Raw genomic sequence first — 21,808 nt, forward strand, 5'->3', positions numbered from 1 at the left:
ATATTTTCTATAACTACAGCAAAATGGGTTGAATGTCATGGAGGGGTTTTCTTTTCCTCATTCATGTTAAAAAGAAAACCACAGGCCCAAAATGGTGTCATTACCCAAACTTAATAAACTAGTAAACCAAGACTTAATACCTAAACTAACTGTAGTTTCAACCTCCCAGAGTGTAACCTTTAACTCGTCAACATGGAATTTCCTGGTCAGCGCTGGAAATTTTACTGATAGACCCTTTCCGTTCCTCTTAGGAGAGTGACCTTGTTTAAAACAATGGATTCCTTGCTGATAATTTCCTTTTTTCCACTCCCTTTCTTGGTTTGTTTGGTTTTTTTAGAGGGAAGGTGGGAGAGGGGAAGAATGAGAGGGAGAGGGAATCTGAAGTCTGATTATGTGGGGCTCCATCTCATAACCCTGAGATCATGACCTGAGCTGAAATCAAGAGTTCGAAGCTTAACCAACTGAGCCACTTAGGCTCCACACCCTCTCTACCTTTAAAAGCCTTTTCTTTTCTGTGGCTCTTTGGAACTCCTCTCTACTTGATAGATGAGATATTGCTCTATTCATGAGTCAAATAATAAAGCCAGTTAGATCTTTAAAATTTACTTGGTTGAATTTTTATTATTTAACAGTGTTAAGCTCTCCGAGTGGGTCTTTAGCCAGACCACAGAATTACCCTGAATCTTTACAAGAGCCAAACCCTAGGGAGTGGGTAGGGGCTGCTGATCTCAGAGAGATTATTTCTGGAACTATCTAGAATGATCCAAGAAGATTCCAGAAATCTGTTTCCAGGTAAGTATAGTTGTGTTTTTAATAAGAAAGTTTTGCTTCTTTACATCAATACACTGAGGATTATGACAGAAAACATTTGAGTACAGACACTCAAGGTTGTATATCTATATGAGATCTGTGGAAAACAAATTTTTGTAGTCATAAACATGTTCACCTTGTCTCGGAGAGAGGAGCCAGAATGAAGTATATTTGATTTCCAGAATAATTTACCACTTTGTCATTTCCATGAAGTCCTGCTCTTTTACAAGCATGACTTTGTGCTCACTGAGTAACACATTATGCTGTTAGAGTTATTAGTAGTTTTAGAAGAAAGAAAGGAAACATTTATTTCAGAGACTCTTCTTTAAAGCCATGATGATTAGATCAAAAACAAGTATTTTGTGGTGTGTGAATACTCTGGCTAAATCTTGGCATGCTTTTGCTTTAAGCAAGGGAGGAGTTTTATTGTCACTTGGATGTGCTAGATATTTTTTATATCAATCCCCAAGATCATTTCTTCCTTAAGGTTCGTTGGCCTTTAACTGTCTTTCCTAATGGTCACACTATTAGTTTACTATTAGCAACAGAAAAATATTTCATTGCTAGCTTTCAACATTTATTAAGTATAAACATTACATAAACAGAGAAAATAGTGATTAACTGGCTACCAGGTGCCAAGTTCTATGGACTATTTCACTAAATTCCCATGTGATTCCCATGAAGATAGGTGGCATTATTATATTCATTTTACATATGAAGAAACTGAGATATAAAATGATTGAGTTGGGGGTGTCCGGGTGGCTCAGCCGGTTAAGTGTCTGCCTTTGGCTTGGGTCATAGTCTCGGGGTCCTGAAATGGAGCACCATGTTGGGCTCCCTGCTCAGCGAGGAGTCTGTTTCTTCCTCTCCCTCTGCCCCTCCCCCTGCTCATGCTCTCTCCCTCTCACTCTCTCTTTCCCAAATAAATAAAATCTTAAAAAAATAAAATGGGTTGTATATGCAAGATCACACAGCTAGTAAAGGAGACAGAATTGGAAACCAAGTCAGCCTGACATTAGAGCCTGTATTAGAAGGCCAGTGATATGTTTACTTGTCATAGGAAGAAAGCTACCTAAAGAAGAAACATTTTATTTCAAATTGTTGTCAAATTGCTTATCAAACAGAAGCTATTTGAGAATTTCAACCATTTAGGTGAGCTTTTTACAGCTTTTCAGATTTATTTGTGCATTCATTCATCAGTGTGCTTTGCACAGGGCAAAGTAACCTAGATTAGAATTCAGGAGTTCCAAATGACCTTGGGCAGGCATTTCTTCCTGTTTGCATCTGCTTCCCTATCTATAAGATGAAAATGTTAGACTTAGCAATTTTTCATTACGTGCAAAGTTCATAACACTGGCCATAAGTTGTAGAACTCATTCAGAAGTGAGGATCTTTGCTACAAACACTAGCAATACCATGGGCAGGTACCTTCCTTTCTATGGGCATCAGTGTTGTCATCTGTAAAATGGGGAGATTGGACTAGATTAGCTCTATTCTGACTTCCAACAAAAACTAAGATAATGACTTGTTTTGCATATCAAGAAAATGCATTTACAGTCACCTACTGTTGCTACAGGAAGTAGCTAGCTATGAGCAGTAACTGCCAAAAATAAGCAGAGTGGCTCCTTTAATACAATGGTAAGAACAGAGGAATTGATACATTGGATGAGCCCTGTGGTCCATCCAAATCAGATTTTTCACAAGGGCCCAGCCATGATTAGGCCTAACAACTATTCCTTACCCTGCCTTGCAGATCTTAGGTCATTTTGTCTAGAAACATACACAAAAAATGGATTTTGTATAATATAGATTGCTTGTATAATGATATTTGATATATTACCTAAAATAGAGTCCTTTTGAATTCAATACTTGCACATATGGTCATTGAATTTAACCTTTTGTTTTAATTTGCTCAAAATAAAACATGTACATAATGTATAAAGTTGAAGAACACCATAGGGTTTATATAAAACAGCGGTCCCCTGCCCCACCACTCCTGACCCCTGATAACTGCTCCCAGAAAAGATGCCCTCACCCTATCCCTGGGACCTGTAAAAACGCTGTTACATGGCAAAAGGGACTTTGCAGACGGGATTAAGATTATAGACATTAAAATGGGGAGATTATCCTGCATTATCCAGGTCAGCCAATCTAATCACTTGAGTCCTTAAAAGCAGAGAAATTTCTCTGGCTGAAAATGGAAGAGGAGGACAGATTTGAAGCACCGAAAGGACTCAAAGTTCTGTTGCCAACTTGAGGATGGAAGAGGTCATTAGAAACTGTTACAAGGAACTGGATCCTGACAACAACATAAACGAGCCTGGCAGTAGATTCTCCCCCCGAGCGTCTCCGGATAGGAGCCCAGGCTGGCCAACTACATGACTTCAGCCTTATGAGACCTCCAAGCAGAAAATTCAATCATACTTTGTTGGACTTCTGACCTACAGAAGTGTGAGCTAATAAATGTGTGTTGTTTTAAACTGCTTTAACATTTTTCGCTGGTTCTTTTGGTATATAACTCTTCTGACTAACACCCTAACAATGATATTTCCTATTTTTATTTAGGTTTAGAAACTACCTATTTCTGAATTTCTGCTATGAAAGATGAGGATCTAGCTTTCTTATATGTCCCCAACACACACATACACACACATACACACACATGCACGCACACACACCTACCCCACATGCACTTACATTTCTGCAAATACAAAACATTGGGGTTAAAATATTCAATATTGGGGTGCCTGGGTGGCTCAGTGGTTGAGTATCTGCCTTTGGCTCAGATCATTATCCCAGGGCCCTGGGATTGAGTTCTGCATCAGGCTCCCTGCATGGAGCCTGCTTCTCCCTCTGCCTGTGTCTCTGCCTCTCTCTCTCTCTCTGTGTCTCTCTCATGAATAAATAAATAAAATCTTTAAAAACAAAACAAAATATTCAATATTTGCATTATATGTATAATCGTTGCACACAGTTGACCCATGTAGAGTATCATTAAGTTGTATTTCCTTTATCTTGTCTTCCCTTTATTGTCTCTTTTTTGATTCAGTTTGTTTTTCTATGTACCTGTCATGAATTCAGCCCCAAACTCGCTGACAAAAAAAACAAAACCCCATTCAGCATGGTCACATATCATATGCATAATTGACGAGTTCCATTTCTTTTTCTTGGAGACAACTCTCGTGCAGTTTGCTTGCTTCCTGATCCATTCCGTATGTTTGCCTTCAAGGCCCACCCCCCACCTGTCATCCGGGGAGCTCCCTTTGGTTCTCTTCTTTGATGGACTCTGCTCCCCACATTTCAGGTGGTCCTCTTTCTTGCTTGACACCCTGGCGTTGCTGGATTACACCCTGTGATGACTTCCTTAGAATGATTGTGAGGGATGTAATTTTGAATAAAACCCTTCTGTGTCTGAATATAGCTTTACATATAATTAAAACTAGCCTTCGGTGAAGAACTCCTAATTAGAAACAATTTCCCTTCAGAATTTTGAACACTGTATTCCACTATATTCTTGCTTCTAGTGTTGCTTTTGAAAAGTCTGATTCCTTTATTAATTTCTGGTTTTCTAGGTGTAACTCTTCTTTACCTGTAAGCCTTAAAAGTTTTCTTTGGGTCTCTAGTTTTTTAAAATTTAACAATGGCATGCCTTCTTGAGTATCTCCTTCCATTTACTGGGGCTGGGCTCTTATGAGCCCTTTCAATCTAAAAACTTGTCCTTCATGTTTGAGACTTCACCTTGGATTATTTCTCACATGATCATGATTCTATTTTTTTATTTCTATAACTATTATTTGGATATTGGGTGTCCTGGATGAATTCTTTAATTTTCAAATCTGTCTCTCCTGTTCCACTTAATTATCTTTGACTTCTACTTTTGGGAAAGAGCCTCTTTTTTTTTTTTTAATCTGCAATAGGCTGTTAAGAGAACCTATTTCAAACTTTATTGTGAGGTTTCGAAATAAACCATAGAAAGGGAACTTTAATAAACAGTAGCTTATGAAACACATACCATTATTTTGGCACTAATTCCTTCTCCATTTTTTAATTTATTTTTAATTTTTATTTATTTATGATAGTCACAGAGAGATAGAGAGAGAGGCAGAGACACAGGCAGAGGGAGAAGCAGGCTCCATGCACCGGGAGCCCGACGTGGGATTCGATCCCGGGTCTCCAGGATCGCGCCCTGGGCCAAAGGCAGGCGCCAAACCGCTGCGCCACCCAGGGATCCCTCCTTCTCCATTTTTAAAAAAGATTTTAAGTAATCTCAGGACGCCTGGGTGGCTCAGGGGTTGAGACTCTGCCTTTGGCTCAAGGCATGGTCCTAGGGTCCTGGGATTGAGTCCTGCATCAGGCTCCCTGCGTGGAGCCTGCTTCTTCCTCTGCCTATGTCTCTGCCTCTCTCTGTGTGTTTCTCATGAATAAATAAAATCTTAAAATATATATATTTTAAGTAATCTCTATATCCAATGTGGGCTCAAACTTACTTGCAGGTTCTACCAACTGAGCCAGCCAGGCGCCCCTCCTGTACCCTTATATGAAAATAATAATCCTGGTGGCAGTGATGTATCTTGCTTTTACAATACCGTGTTATGCTATTTACCTTCATTGTACTGAACTGATAGTGACATGACATTTTCCAAATGCACTGTTGTTAGAAAAAGACTTCGACGTTTGAATCTCAGGATGTTAGAATCTTAACTTTTTTATGCTTCTAAAAACACTTAAAATCAAAAGTAGTTTTTAAAAGATTTATCTGAGAGAGAGAGAGAAAAAGAGAGAGAGAGAAGTGGGGGGAGAGGCAGAGGGAGAGAATCCTCAAGTAGACTCCCCACTGAGCACTGAGCCCGACATGGGACTCGATCTCACAACCCCAAGATTATGACCTGAGCCAAAACCAAGCATTGGTTGCCTAACCGACTGAGCCACCCATGTGCCCCAGGTCAAAAGTAATTTTTCTGTCTTTCCTTCTTTCTTCCTCTCTCTCTCCTTGTCTCCCTCCATCCCTCCCTTTCCTTCCCTCCTTCCATTCCCTGGAGTAGATGAAAACTGGGGGGAAAATGCTAGATAGCTGTTCCTGGCAGTACAATAGGTTGTTTGGAGCCCACACTATTTTCTCAAGATGAGAGTGCAGGGTAAACCTCTAATATTTGAGGATTAATGTGTACCCTGACACACAGCCCAAAATAAGGCTGGTCAGAACCTAGGGCCACTGAGGAAGCTAGCAATTGACAAACCTCAGCCCCAAGGGGAGGCCTGGGTTTGCTGTGAGCTTCACACCCAAGAGCTGCCTTGCCTGCACATAGGGGCCCCTTGGAGACCTGAACTAGAATTATAGAGGAAGGGATCCCTGGGTGGTGCAGCAGTTTGGCGCTTGCCTTTGGCCCAGGGCGCGATCCTGGAGACCCGGGATCAAATCCCACATCGGGCTCCCGGTGCATGGAGCCTGCTTCTCCCTCTGCCTGTGTCTCTGCCTCTCTCTCTCTCTCGGTGACTATCATAAGTAAATAAAAATTAAAAAAAAAAGAATTATAGAGGAAGAAGGCACATAAGCCAGGAACAATCTAAGCTTGCCTTATTTATTTTTTTAAAAAAATATTTTATTTATTTCAGAGAGAGAGAGAGAGAACGGCACAGAAGTTAGGGGGAAGGGCAGAGGAAAAGGGAGAAGCAGACTCCCCGCTGAGCAGGGAGCCCGAAGTGGGGCTCCATCCCAGGACCTTGGGATCACGACCTGAGCCAAAGGCAGATGCCTAATCTACTGAGCCACCCAGGTGCCCATTGCCTTCTCTGTTGATGTGATCGTTTTCCTTTGACTGAGAGTGATATTAAAACCATATGACATGGGCACAAAACAGTCAGGTCTGACACCAGCTGTAATCTCTTGGTAGTCAGATTAGTATGTAACGATACCGAACTCAGCAGCTATGTATTGAGCACCCACCATGTGCCTGTGCTTTCTGTCTCATTGTTTCTTAGAGTTTACAGTAGGGATGGATATTTATTTCATCTGGCGAACCAGTTCTGCCTGGAGACACCGTTTTAAGGACAATTTTGAGATTGAGTTTGGGCTCAGTAGAAAGACCGCTGAAATCTACTAGTGATGCCTCTCATTAGAGTACTGATGGGGGAATGACTTGAAGAATTTGTGCCACATGGTTGCATCCTGGACTAAGGAATGGAGGGAGATCGATCTATCATCTATCTATCATATAATGCATAATCTTCTAGGCAGAGTGTGAAAAATCAGAGCTGTAAACGGACGCCCAAAAGAAATGCTGTAGATAAGCAGGGGAAAGAATCATGTGCACCTTGGAGGGTGAGTACAATCTGAACAGATTAGAAAAAGGGGGCATTCTTGTCCTGGGAGCAGTGTGAGCAAAGTCACTGATGGTGGTGGCAAGAATGGATTGTGGGAGGAAGATGATAGAAATAAACAGATGAGCTAGGAGCTTATTTGAGAGGTGGTGAGGCTCTCCTGTGCCAAGGAAAATTCGAGAAGACAGCTCAGATGTGAAATATTTTAGCGGTGGACTCACCAGGACTTGACGAATGGACGGGAGAGATCCAAGATGCTATAGAGAAGCAAAGGCTTGAGCAGGGGCGAGGGACGGGGTGGACGGGAAATGTGAATTCTGTGTTGGACATGTGGACTATGGCTTGTTGGAGAAAACCATTGGGTCATGATTTCCACCAGGTCGGAGGGCACTCGGGTGGCAATGAGAGGAAAGCAACTTCAAGGGTCAGGGCTGCAGGAGCCAGCACCCAAGGAAAGACCAATGGGGTCACTCCCAGAAGACACATTGCAAGCCTCTTGGCACAGGTGAAGAGACTCCAAATCTGAGCCTGCCACAGGGCAGTCACGCGATGGCAGCAAGAAGGTGAGGCAGAGCACTTGCCAGCAACTCACCGCTCAAGAGTAACACGCTGCTGCCATCTGGGGGCTGCGTGGAGAAATGGTAATGGCAGCTCTGTGATTGCCCCTTGGTGAGAGGGGACATGATTTTGGAGCCACCAAGACCCCTCCTCTCAAACACTTTTTAGAGTTCTTCCCTGAAGTCTTTTTAGGCTGGCTCAATTTCTCTGTCCCCAGTGAAGCACACTATGGGGGCGCGTGTTCTGTAGTATCCTTTCTTTCCAGAAGGGTTTAACCCTTGACAGCAGACTACTTCCGGTCAGCTATGGCATACTAGCGCCGAATTGAGAGCTTTCCTGCTGCTGCTGCTGCTGCTGCTGCTGCATGTACCTACTGACCGAAGTTCTCTGACTGGGACCACAGCTCTCTGCTGGACCCACCGAATCCCTTGTTTTGATCGAGTCGCACTGGTTCGCTTTGACTTTTGATACTAGAACATCCTCCTTTGTGCCTCCAGGGGCACCACTTACTCATTGATGTTTTCTTTTGCCAGCCTCCGTTTCAGGAGTGGAACTGGGTCTTCATCTTTTTGTTCATTCATTTGACATTTATTGAGTGGCTACCGTGCTAAGCTGAAGCTACATTGGGGAAAAAAAGAGATGCAGCCTCTCAAAAAGTTGTATGACAGTCTAACCGTAAGGACAGGAAACAATCATATGGAATGTGACTGTTCCTCTGAGTGAAAGATTGTAATGATGCAGTGAGAGCAGTTAACGGGAATCCGACCATATCTTGAAGGGTAGCAAAAACTTTTCTGAGGATGTGGGAGTTAAGTTGAAATTTGAAGAGTTAGTAGGAATTAGCCAGGAGGTAACTATGCTGAAAAATATGAAATCCACCAGGCTTGGGAAAGGAGCCATTGTCCTGGTTCCTTTGCCTTCTGGGATGGTAGTGCAACAGGGAGCTTCAACAGCTTTATACAGACGGTCTCTAGGAGAATCTGGAATCAGCATGTCAATTACAGTGAAAAGTTTGTGTCTAAAATGAAAATAATAATTACAACAATAACAATCAGAAAATCAGGAAACAGTAATATAGAACCAGGGGTGCCTGGGTGGTGTGGTCAGTTAAGCATCTGACTCTTGGTTTTGGCTTAGGTTGTGATCTCAGGGTTGTGAGATTGAGCCCCTCATTGGGCTCTCTTCTCAGTGCAGTCCGCTTAAGACTCTTTCTTGGGATCCCTGGGTGGCGCAGTGGTTTGGCGCCTGCCTTTGGCCCAGGGCGCGATCCTGGAGACCTGGGATCGAATCCCACGTCGGGCTCCTGGTGCATGGAGCCTACTTCTCCCTCTGCCTGTGTCTCTGCCTCTCTCTCTCTCTCTGTGTGGCTATCATAAATAAATTTTTCAAAAAAAAAGACTCTTTCTCCCTCTCCCTCTGGCTCTCTCCGGTGCACGATCTCTCTCTTTCAAATAAATAAATAAAATCTTTAAAGAAAGAAATATAGAACAACAACAACAAAATTAACCCCCCAAACTCTGAATTAGCTTGCCCTATTTTAGAAAAGAATACATATTAAGTAGATAAAGGAATACTAATATTCTCAAAGTCTTGAAGTATTATGTTTCATTTTCTTTCATTTATTTTTCTTTTCTAAGAATTGATCTAATTTAAAAAATCTTTACATATACTTATTTGAACTGGAACATACTGCCTTAAATATTCTAGCGCATTGGATCTGAACCAATGCAAGATATCAAAAATCCACTTGAACTTCAGATTCCTCATCAGTAAATCAGGGATAATAATAGGAGCTGCATCCTGGGGTTCTTTAGAGGCATAATGATTTAACACTTGATGAAGCACTTTAAACCAGTGCCTGGCCCATCGTAAGCACATACTACGTGTTAGTATTATTATTTCGGCGCTGACCTGTTTGTAGAACATGTCAGAGGAAAGACTATCAGGCTGATAGAACATCGAGGTTGTTTTGACACCACGTCATGGAAAACACTGGCTACTCTAGCTGCACAAAGGGCCAACCCTGACACTAGAAATGCTCAGTGGAAAAAAAAGAAGCTGATAATGTTGTATGTAAATCACCTCCTTTGCAGAGATGCACACAGAGAGCTTCCATTGTAGCTCATGGTCATAAGGGCTCCTCTCTTCCCTCGTTTCTGACAGGTGATCTAGTCTCCACCTAAATACCTCCAGCAACAGGGAGTTCTCTGCTGTTGGAGAGAGACCATTTCGTCCTCTGAGAGTCCGGTCTAATTTTTTAGATCAATCTTCACATTCTATAATCAAAAATCATCTTCCTTGTATATCTATCTACCTGTTCGTCCTTCTACCCTGGGGAACCAAACAGAACAAAAAAGTTTCCTGCAAAACTGGCAAAATTGGAAAAAGGACTGTAGATTGCTCTTGGGTATCATTGTTAAAAGTCCTGAATTTGATAACTGTGCTGTGGTTATCTATGACACTGTCCTTGTCCTTGGAAATTGCCCACTGAAAGATGAAGGAGAAAAGTGGAGTGATGTATACAATGGTTCTGCAAATGGTGCAGAGAGAAGAACATTAATATATAAGTAGTGAGAGTCCCAAAATATTCAAAATTGGTGGGACCAGGATAGATGGTCTAGGAAGATTCTTTGTAGTGGTCTTTTTAAAAAAAAGATTGTATTTATTTATTTATTTATTTATTCATTTATTTAGAGATTAGAGAGAGGGTGAGCAGGGGGAGGGACAGAGGGAGAGAGAGATAATCTCTAGCAGACTCTGCCCTGAGCACAGAGGCCACCTCGGGGCTCCACCCCAAGGCCCTGACATCATGACCTGAGCCAAAATTAAGAGCTGGATGCTTAACCGACTGAGCCACCCAGGCCCCCCTCTTTGTAGTATTCTTGCAACTGTTCTGTCACTTTGAAATTATTTCAAAAGATAAAGTTAATAAAATATCCTCCCTCTTCCATATGATAGCTCTTCAAAGGTTTGAGAACAATTACCACATTTATTTGATTCTACTTTGCTCTCTCACTCACTTTTTGGTTGGTTCGTTCGTTCATTCTTGGACAAACACTGATGAAGCATCTGCTTTGGGCCAGGCCCAGTGCTGGGCACTGTAGGTAGAGCAGAGAAGATAGTCCATTCCATCTACTGTCATGGAGCGTAGGGACACAGGGAAGCCCCAAGGTAATCAACAAGCAGTTCTATTCTTTCTACTTGTGAAAGAATTACAAAGGAAGAATGGAGGTGGTGGTATGAGGGTGCCTGCCAGAAGGTTCTGAACCTAGCAAATGGCCCCAGCATCTAGGGTTGTAGAGATGCGGAGGGCAGGAAGCCAGAGAGATTAGCGCTCCTTTATGAAAAATCTGTTGGCTGAGGGGAAGGATTTCTGGGTCCAGGTGAGCAGCTTCGGACAAGCATTTGACAAGTTGTCCCATCTGCTCCCTTAAATGTCACAGAGCATTGAAAAGAGATGACCTGGATTTGAGTGACAGCTGCTGTGTCCCAGCGATGTAACCGTGGAAGAAATAGAATAGCCTTGGTGCCTTGGCTCAGGTTGCAACCAATCAACAGTAGGGGGTCTTTAGCGGGCTCATTACAACACGAGGACCACCAGGAATCAGGACCCCAGCGGCTCGCCCCCTGCCCCAGCCCCTGCCCCCGGCGATCACAGCTGATGGCGCAGCTATGGCAGCTGGGCCCCTTGCCACATACAATCGAGCTTGGGGTTGGGTTGTGCCTGGAAGAGCCCTGAGAACAGAAACTCCGACGGGAACCAAGCCAGTTTCTGTAGTAGGATTTGTCTTAACAGCTTAGATGAGAAAACTCAAGCTTTAGAGCCATTAACATGTATTTTTCCCCTCAAGGGAAAAAAAGTCATTAAATGTGGGGCTAGATTGGAAGATGAAGCTGAGGATGTGCATGCAAAGCCTAGTGCCGAGAACACAATAAGCTCTTGATGAATGGCAGCTATTGCTCTTTTCATGATGGGTACTAAGTGGGCTGGGTGAAGGAAGGCTGGTAGCATGAGGACACTGAATATTTATACCTCCAGGGCATCTTCCTGTCAAAGGGACAGAGGACAGGGCTCCAAGGGGAAGGGAGCAGAAACTTCTGCCCGTCTCTTAGTTTTGCTTCTCACAAGCACCTCGTCTTCTCAATAGTCAGTACTCATCGTCTAGTACATGTTTGCTTCATTCATTCAACAGATGTTTGAGAACTTGCTTGCGTGCCAGACTCTGTCCCAGGTGCCAGAGATGCACAGGTAAAGAAATCAAGCGAGCACATCACCTCATCATTCTGTATACCACAGTACTTCTATAGCATGATTTTATTTGATCCTTGTGACAATCTAATAAAAGAGATACTTTCATTATTGTGTCTGTCTTAAAGAAGAGGAAAGGGTCACACACAGAGACCGATGAATTGTCCCAAGGGTGGCCCCACTGGTGTTTGAAGCCAGGCCCCCAGGTCATAGTTCAGCACTTTTTTCATCACACACTCTTGGAATGGCCACCAGCCTGATCTGTTGCTCACCTGCCAGCCCCCCTCTGCCAGGGGGGGGCACCCAGGCCTTTCTGGCCTGCCTTCCGCCTCTGCACGCCACCCTCCTTCCTCTCTTGCTCTAGATCTGCTCCGTGGGAAAGACACACACCATAGGATGTCACTTCTGTGTGGAATCTAAACAGAACCAAACAAACAAAAACCCAAACAGACTCTTAAACACGGGAAACAAACTGGTGGCTGCCAGAGGGGAGGTGGAGGGAGGGAAATTGATGAAGGGAATTAAGTCATACAAGCTTCCAGTTGTAAAATAAAGAAGTCACGGAGATGAAAAGTGCAGCACAGGAAATTTAGTTGACAATATTGTAATAACCTCCGTATGGTGACAGATGGAGGCCGTTCTCGCGGTGAGCACTGAGTAATGTGTGGAACTGTCAACTCACTGTGTTGTACACCTGAAACCAATATAACACTGCATGCCAACTATACCTCAATAATAAAAGAAAATGTAAGCCGCTTAAACGTTTTGAAAACACAAACGTTAAAGCAATCTGAAAAGAAGAAATAAAAATGTAGGGGCACCCGGCTGGCTCAATCGCTAGAGCAGTCGACTCCTGATCTCAAGGTCATGAGTTCGAGCCCCCACACTGGGTGTGGAGCCTAGTTGAAAAAAAAGGAAATAAATAAAGATGAAAAAATGAAAAAGCCAGCTTTATCATCATACAGTGTACACTCATCCAATTCATCCTTTGAAGGTATACAATTCAATGGTTTTTAAAATATATTCAGAGCTGTACAGTCATGACGACAAGCGATTTTTACATTTCCACCACCTCGAAATGAAACCCTGTACCCATTAACAGTGTCCCCCCTTTTCTCTCCTTTCCATACCCCCTGGCAACCATTAGTCTACTTTCTGTCTCTTTGGATTTGGCTGTTTTGAACATTTCATATAAATGGAACTATACAATCTATGGCCTTTGGCGACTGACTTCTTTCACTTAGCATCATGTCTCCAAGGTTCATTGGTGTGGTAGCATGGATCAGTACTTCATTTCTTTTATGCATCCATCAATTGATGGACATTCGAGGTGTTTCCATCTTTTGGCTATTACTTATAATGCTGCTATGAATATTTGTGTATAAGTTTTGTTATGGATGTATGTTTTCATTTCCCTTGGGTATTCACCTAGGTGTGGAATTGTTGCATGGTATGGTAATTCTGTATTTAACCTTTTGGAGAAATTCCAGACTGTTTTTCCGAAGTGGCTGAATCATTCTACATTCCCGCCAGCAAACTGTGAGGATTCCAATTTCTCCATATCCTTGCCAGCACTTGTTACTGTCTGTCTTCTTTATTATAGACACCTTGGTAGGTATAAAGTGGTCTCTCATTAAGGTTTTCATTCACATTTCGCTGATAACTAATGATGTTTGTGTCTTTTCATGTGCTTTTTGGCCATTTCTGTATCTTCCCTGGAGAAGTGTTTATTCAGATCCTTTGCCCATTTTTAATTAGATTATTTGTATTTTTAAAAAGATTTATTTATTTATTTGAGAGAGAGAAAACATGAGTGGGAGAGGGGCAGAGGGAGAGGGAGAAGCAGACTCCCTGCTGAGCAGGGAGCCCGATGCAGGGCTCAATCTAGGACCCTGAGATCATGACCTGAGCCGAGGCAGATGCTTAACCGACCGAACCACCCAGGCGCCTGGATTATTTGTCTTTTTATTATTGAGTTATAAAAGTAGTTTTATATAGTCTAGATATAAGTCCCTTATCAGATACATGATTTTCACATATTTTCTATCTTCTGTAGATTGTCTTTTCCCTTTCCTGATAGTGTCCTTTGATGCACAAAATTTTACACTTTGATGAAGTCTATATATCCACATTTTCTTTTGCTGCCTGTGCTTTGATGTCATAGAAGGTTCTGCCTAATTCAAGGTCACAAACATATACCTCTACTGTGATTTCTTCTAAGAGTTTTATAATTTTAGCTCTTATATCTATGATCTATTTTATATTAAGTTGTGTACATGGTGTGAGGTGGGGGTTCCTCCCCATGTTGGAATTGGGTCTACAAACCTCATTATTTTGTATGTGGATATATACCTGTCACTGTGTCATTTGTTGCACAGACTATTTTTCCCCCACTGAATGATCTGGCACTCTTGTCGAAAATCAATTGACCATAAATGTATGGATTTAATTTTGGATGCTCAGTTCTAGTCTGTTCTGATCTATACATCTATTTTCATGTAAGTACCACAGAATATTGATTCTGTAGCTTTTTATAAGTTTTGAAACTGTGAAGTGTGAATCTTTAAGCTTTGCTCTTCTTTTCAAGATTGTTTTGGCTATTGTGGGTCCCCTGCATTTCCACATGAACTTTACCATCAGCTTGTCAATTTCTACCAAGAAGCCAACTGGAATTATGATAGGGATCACAGTGAATTTGTAGATCAATCTGTAGATCACCATCTTAGCAATATTAAGTCTTCTAAATCATGAAGATGGCACATCTTTCCATTTATTCAGATCTTTATTTTTTTTAAATTTTAAGTAGGCTCCATGCCCAATGTGGGGCTCGAACTTGCTCGAACTCGATCTCTTGTGAGATCAAGAGTCATGTGGTCTACTATCTGAGCTAGCCAGGTGCCCCTAGATCTTTATTTTCAGCAATGATTTGTAGTTCTTAGGGTAGGAGTCTCACACTTTTAAAATTTATTCATAAATATTTTATTTTTTGATGTATCTGTAAATTGGATTACTTTCTTAATTTCATTTTTTGGGTTGTTCATTGCTGGTATTAGAAATACAATCGAGTTTTGGGTATCAATATTGTATCTTACAATCATGCTGAACCAATTTATTTGTTCTAGTGGTTTTTCAGTGGTTTCCTTAGGCTTTTCTATGTACAAAGTCATACCATCTACAAATAGAGATCATTTTGCTTCTTTCCAATCTGGATGTTGTGTATTTCTGTTTAGGGCCTAATTTCCCTGGCTAGAACCCTCATCTTCTGGGTTTGTAGACCCAATTCCAACATGGGGAGGTGATTCCCCAGCCAACACCAAGCAATTCTCAAACACCACCAGGGTGTCTGAGAATTCAACTTGATTCTGACACTGTCTACACAGAGGTAGCATCAGATTCCATGGGTTAAGGGCTCAGTCCTACCAGAGGGCCCCCTACCCCCACCTCAGATTTCAGTCTCAAGTTCAGGCTGTTCCTTATGTTTCTGACTGTCTGGCGGTTCCAACGACCTCCTTAGGTTTGATTAGTTTGCTAGAGTGGCTCATAAGAGCTTATGAAATGCTTATGTCCACCAGTTTATTAAAGGATATGATAAAGGATATGAATTAATAGCCAGATGATGGGCAGCCCAGGTGGCTCAGCGGTTTAGCGCTGCCTTTGGCCCAGGGTGTGATCCTGGAGACCCGGGATCCAGTCCCACGTCAGGCTCCCTGCATGGAGTTTGCTTCTCTCTCTGCCTGTGTCTCTACGCCTCTCTCTCTGTGTGTCTCTCATGAATAAATAAATAAAAATAAAATCTTAAAAAAATAGCCAGATGAAGAGATACAGAGGGTGAGGTCCCATACAAAGGAGTTTCTGTCCTCATAGAGCTCGGGGCCTGCCTTGTTGGCATGCCAAAGCATTCTGGTTTCCCAAGCAGGGAAGCTCTCCAAAAAGCTGTCCTTTGGGGTTTTTATGGAAGCTTTATTACATAGTCTTGATTGACTATGCCATTGGACATTGGCTGATTCAACCTCCAGCCCCTCTCCCTTCTCCAGAAAGGATGGCACTAAAAGTTCCAACACTTTAATCACTTGGTTGGCCCTCCCAGCAACCAGCTCCTGCCCTTGTGTGGGGTCCAAAAGTAGCCTGCATTATGACAAGACACTCGCGTCCCCTTTATGGCTCTGAAGCATTTACAGAAATGGTGGATGAAGACTCAATATATTTGAGAAATATATTTTGGTCACTTGAATGACAAAATATATATTTCTCATAAATCATTATATCGTACCCCAGTACATTGTTGAATAGAAGTGATAAGAGAAGATATTGAATTGTAGGTTTTGGGGAGCTTTTTGCTATTTCATTAAGTTCTGTTCTTTATAATTTCATGTTTTCTTAATCTTGTTGGGATTATCTTGTTTGCTTTTCTAAACCTTGCAACGGATACTTAACTCATCAGCTTTTGGCCTTCCATCATTGCTAACAGATACTTTCCTTCTAAGCATTGCTTTAGCTGCATCCCACAAGTTTTTGTTTTGTTTTGTTTTGTTTTTATGATAGTCACAGAGAGAGAGAGAGAGGCAGAGACACAGGCAGAGGGAGAAGCAGGCTCCATGCACCGGGAGCCCGATGTGGGATTCGATCCCGGGTCTCCAGGATCGCGCCCTGGGCCAAAGGCAGGCGCCAAACCGCTGCGCCACCCAGGGATCCCCATCCCACAAGTTTTGATGTACTTGTATTATTGTCCAACTATAGATGTTTTGTAGCTCCACTATCATTCTTCTTTGACCCACCAGCTATTTCAGAATGTGTATTATTTTAATTTCCAGACATACAGAGATCTTCCAGTTGTCTTTTATAGTTATCAATTTGTAACTCATCTGTGTTATGACCAGATTCCAAATTTTTGAAATGTGTTGAGACTTGCTTTCTGGCAAGTCAAATTTTATGGATGTTCTGTATATATATTCTGTAGTTGTTGGTTGCAGTGTTCTTTTCTTTTTTAAAGATTTTATTTATTTATTCATGAGAGACACAGAGAAAGAGGCACACAGGCAGAGGGAGATGCAGGCTCCTTGCAAGGAGCCCGATGTGGGACTCAATCCCAGGACCCCGGGATCATGACCTGAGCCAAAGGCAGATGCTCAACCACTGGGCCACCCAAGTGCCCCTGGTTGCAGTGTTCTACACATTGGCTATAAGCTCAAGTTACTAATTATGTTGTTCAAAAATTATATATCCTTAGAGACATGTTTTTTGTCTCTTTGATGAACTATTGAGAGAGATAGGGAAAGACCTCCCCTATCTGATTGTATATTTGTCTATTTCTCCTACTACTAAGTTAACTTTTCCTTTATATATTTTTGAGGTTTGGTTATAAATGCATGATCATTCTTGGTGAATTGAATCTCTTATTGTTATGAAATGACCTTTTATATCTCTAATAATTTTTTTTGCTTTTTTTTTAAAGATTTTATTTATTCATTCATGAGAGACACACAGAGAGAGGCAGAGGCACAGGCAGAGGGAGGAGAAGCAGGCTCAAGGCAGGGAGCCTGATGCGGCAATCGATCCTGGGACTCCAGGACCACGCCCTGGGCCAAAGGCAGGCCCTAAACGGCTGAGCCACCCAGGGATCCCTGTTTTTTGCTTTCTAAGTGTATTTTGTCTGATATGAATATTGCTATACGAGTTTTCTATCACTTACATAATTATTTGTATGATTTATTCCTCTCCATCTTTTTGTCAACCTACCTGTATCCTTATAGTTTGGATTTCTCTTTCTCTCTCTCTCTTTTGAAAAGACGTATTTATTTTTATTTGAGAGAATGAGCATAGGGGAGTGGAGGGACAGAGGGAGATAAAAACTGAAGCAGACTCTGCGCAGAGCACAGAGCAGGATGCCAGCTCCATCTCACGACCCTGAGATCATGACCTGAGCTGAAACCAAGAGCTGGAGACTTAACCGACTGAGCCACCCAGGTGCCCTGGATTTGTCTCTCTTAAACAGCATATGGATGTATTTAATAATCCTATCTGACAATACTTGGGCATTTAGCTCATAAGCATTTAATAAATTATTGATATATTGGGGTTTTAAGCTACCATTTTTTTTCAAGCTACCATGTTATTTTGCGCTTGTATGGGTTCCACCTGTGTCTCTCTTGCCTCTTCTTTCTTGATTTAAAAGAATTGAGAATTTTTTTCTTTTTCAATTATTTTCCCTCTCCTAGTTTGAAGATTTACATTCTGTTGCTGTTGTTTTAATAATTACATCCCACTACTTCCAACATACATAATTACCTTTGATAAAAGTCTAGGTTTAGTAAGTACCTAACTTGTTTCCAATATGAAATGAGGTTCTCAGGAAACTTGAGCTCCATTTACCCCACTTCTGACGTATTTTCATATTGTAAAGTACTTTTTTTAAAAAAAAAAAAAACAGAACGGACGTTTTTATGATTCCTTCCTCCATCAATGTTCACTTGTATTGCCCACGTACCATTACTTTCCTTGCTCTTCATTCCGTCCCACATTTTGTTCTTCTAAGATCATTTTTCTCCTGAAGTGCCTCCTTTAGAATTTCCATTAGTGCAATCTGCCAGTGACAAACTCTCTTAGTTTTTGTTTGTCTAAAAATATCTTTTTTATCACCGTCTCATTGAATATTTTCATTAATGATACTGCCCTCGGGGTCCCAGCTTAGTCTGGGAAGGGCCTTTCATAAACATCCCCATTCGGGCTTTAAATTCCAATGAGCCAGAGCTCTGGTGCGAAGTGTCTGCAAACCCTTGGCTACTTCAGCGGAAGCAAAATGTCTGTCTCAACAGGACTGCTGGAGATGCTTAAGTGACATAATGGATGGAAACTTCCTGAGAAAGAGAAGCAAGGCAACCAAAGGTACGTAGCTATTACTGGTTCAGCTGAAAGTTTTAGCTCCTAACTGTCAGTTTTTTAAAGTTTAGGTTTTGCAATTGGAAAATAAAATGTGGCCTCCTTAGAGCTACCAGAGAGCCTTGGATCATTGCAATTGGAAGTGTCCGCTGACACCCCCAAAAGCATGAAGCCAGAGATAAGGGAGGCTCATTAATTGGCTGGAGCCAGCTTAGCAGATGCTCCACCCAGCCCTGCATGGAAAGACCCTCTCTTTGTTCTAATGACCCAACCCAGACACCTGATACTCCATTTCCTTTCAACATTTTTGTCGGAGAGCTCCGAGGTCTAGTCTTTGTTTTTCTGGATGCCACCAGGTCCAGCGGCAGATCACTTGACTTTGTGTTGAAACCATTTAAATTCAGAAAAAGAAACTGCTTAGAGGCCAGGGTCAGAAATTGTAGTGCTGGGGAAACGAAGGAACAGTCTGATGTTAACCCATAATCTACTGCCGGCATCACCCCGACTCTCCCTGCCTTTACCACCCCCTACCCTGCACAGTTCCATCCACAAGAGAGAGGCCACAATCGTGAGCTTGGAAAGTGGTTAACCTCCAAATTTGGATGGTGTATGCCAAGGAATTCTAAGTACTAGGGTTAGAAATATGAAAGCAGAAAGGAGCAGGTGAAGTATCTTGACAGGCTAAAGAAGAACCCAGCAGGAGTGGAAGGGCATCCAGTTGCTCATGTACTTCCAGGTGTCATCACCAGTCAAGCAAGCAACAGCAACAATTCTGCACTTGTGCAGTGCACGCCACCACCACTCTGAACCCCAAAAGTTCCACAGGGATCTCCTAGCTACATGGTACATTAGGGAAAGGAGACATGCTTCCCTAGAACCAGGAGGAAGGGAAAAGAGGGTGCTATGGGCTGAACTGTGTCCCTCCACAGTACATGTGTGGAAGCCCTGGCCTCCAGTACCTCAAAATGTAGCTATATTTGGAGATGGGCTCTGAAAAGAAGCGATTAAGTCAAAATGAAGCTGTTAGAGTGGGTCCCAGTCTAATCCAACTGGGGTCGTTATAAGAAGACGAAATTTGAAGGGCACCTAGTGGCTCAGTCGGTTGAGCATCAGCCTCTTGGTTTCGGCTCAGATCATGAGCTCACAGTGGCGAAATCGAGCCCTGCGTCAGGCTCTGTACTCAGCGTGGAGTCTGCTTGAGAGTCTCTCTCCCTCTCTCAGATAGATAGATAGATAAATACATAAATTCTTAAAAAATAAAAAAAGAAGAGGAAATCTGAACATCAGAGCAGGCACACAGAGTGTCAACCCTGTGAAGAGGCTGCAAGAGAACAACTATGTGCAAGCCAAGAAGAGAGACCTCGGGAGAAACCAATTCTGTGGGCACCTTGATTTGGATTTCTGACCCCCAGAACTGTGAGAAAATAGATGCCTGTTGTTCTAGCTACCCAGTCTGTGGCACTTTGTTACGGCAGTTCTAGCAGATTAGTATGAGGAGCCACTGGCTTCTGACTCATTCACTCCAGACAGCCCTGCATGCTGTTTTCATGGAGTCACTCCTTCTTTGAAGCTGGTGATGCCAAATCAAGCAAAGGAGAGGTCCATGCAAGAGCTCACAGAAGGGCATCCTAGACCCTTGTCCTCAAATTGGGAAATGGAAGAACCATATCACCTGCAGAAGGCTGTGGTTCGGGGGTGCAGTCCACTTGTGTGCTATTCCTCACACTTCTTCCTCAAGTACAAAACGAAAGAGAAAGATATTAATGAAGAAAGACTGGAAGGGAGTGGTTTTTAACCATTGCTGGACCACAGGCCCATTGAAAAATCTACAAAGCTGTGGACTCAGGAAAAGACAGAGTCTATATTGGCTTCCTGTGGCTGCCATAACAAATCACCACAAGCTCAATGGTTTAAGCCAAGAGAAATTTATACTCTCAGAGTTCTGGAGCCCAGAAGTTCAACATCGGTTTCTCAAGGTGGAACCCAAGATGTGGGCAGGGCTGTGCTCTGTTCTTTGCCTCTTCCAGTTTCTGGTGACCGCCAGCACTCCTCTGCTTGTGGCCACACCACTCCACCCTCTGCACCTGTCTCGATACCATCTGCTCCACTTCTGCATTCATCAGCTCTCCCTCTTCTCTCTCACGAGGACATGTCATTGCATTTAGGGCCCACTCAGATACTCCAGGATATTCTCCCCACCTCAACATCCCTAACCTACCCACAAATGCACAAGACTCTTATTTAACATTTATCGGTTCCAGGGATGAGGACTTGGTATATTTGGGTGGCCATGATTCAGTTTCCTAAGGACTCCAGAATCTTTGCATACAATTTCCGGAAGACCATGACCCCAAGTAGGGGCATCTGCTCTGGAGCTGCATTTCACCACAAATACGCTGGAGGCAGGTCCATTTACTTATTCACCATGGTCCCTGCACCCTTTCAGAATGAACAACAGCACTGGTTAAAAATAACACAGCGCAAAACCACACCCAGCTCTAGTCCTAGGAAAGGAGAATCCCCCAGATACCGGGCCCAGGAATCTGCATTTCTAACAAGCGCCCCCAAAAGAATTCTCATGCAGCCAGCCTTGCACCCATCCTTTAGTGAGTACTGGTCAAGAGCCTGGAGGCCTGGGGAGGACTCTTCTCACAGAAGAATTGGGCGAGCCTGTTCGCCCAGAGAGCGCGCTACTGCTCCTCCCCCGCCCCCCCCGCCCCCCGCAAGGTGAACTACGGCTCTTGTTTCTTTGATTTCGATGCCATTCTGTGTTTCATGCGCCCGCCCGGCGCCAAGGCGCGGAGTTGAGCCAGGGGAGAAAGAGGGAGACCGGGGGGGGGGGGGGGGGCGCAAACTCTTCCAGCCCCGGCAGCGAGGCTGCACTTGACGCCCCGCGGCCCTCCAGCCTGCCTCGCACCCCCTCCACCGGCCGCCTCCGCGGGCGTGCTTGTGCATCCGGCTGGAGACTGCGCGGGAGCCCGCCCCCGCGCCCCGCTC

The sequence above is a fragment of the Vulpes vulpes genome, chromosome X, assembly GCF_048418805.1.
Source record: "Vulpes vulpes isolate BD-2025 chromosome X, VulVul3, whole genome shotgun sequence".
Classification (NCBI taxonomy): domain Eukaryota; kingdom Metazoa; phylum Chordata; class Mammalia; order Carnivora; family Canidae; genus Vulpes; species Vulpes vulpes.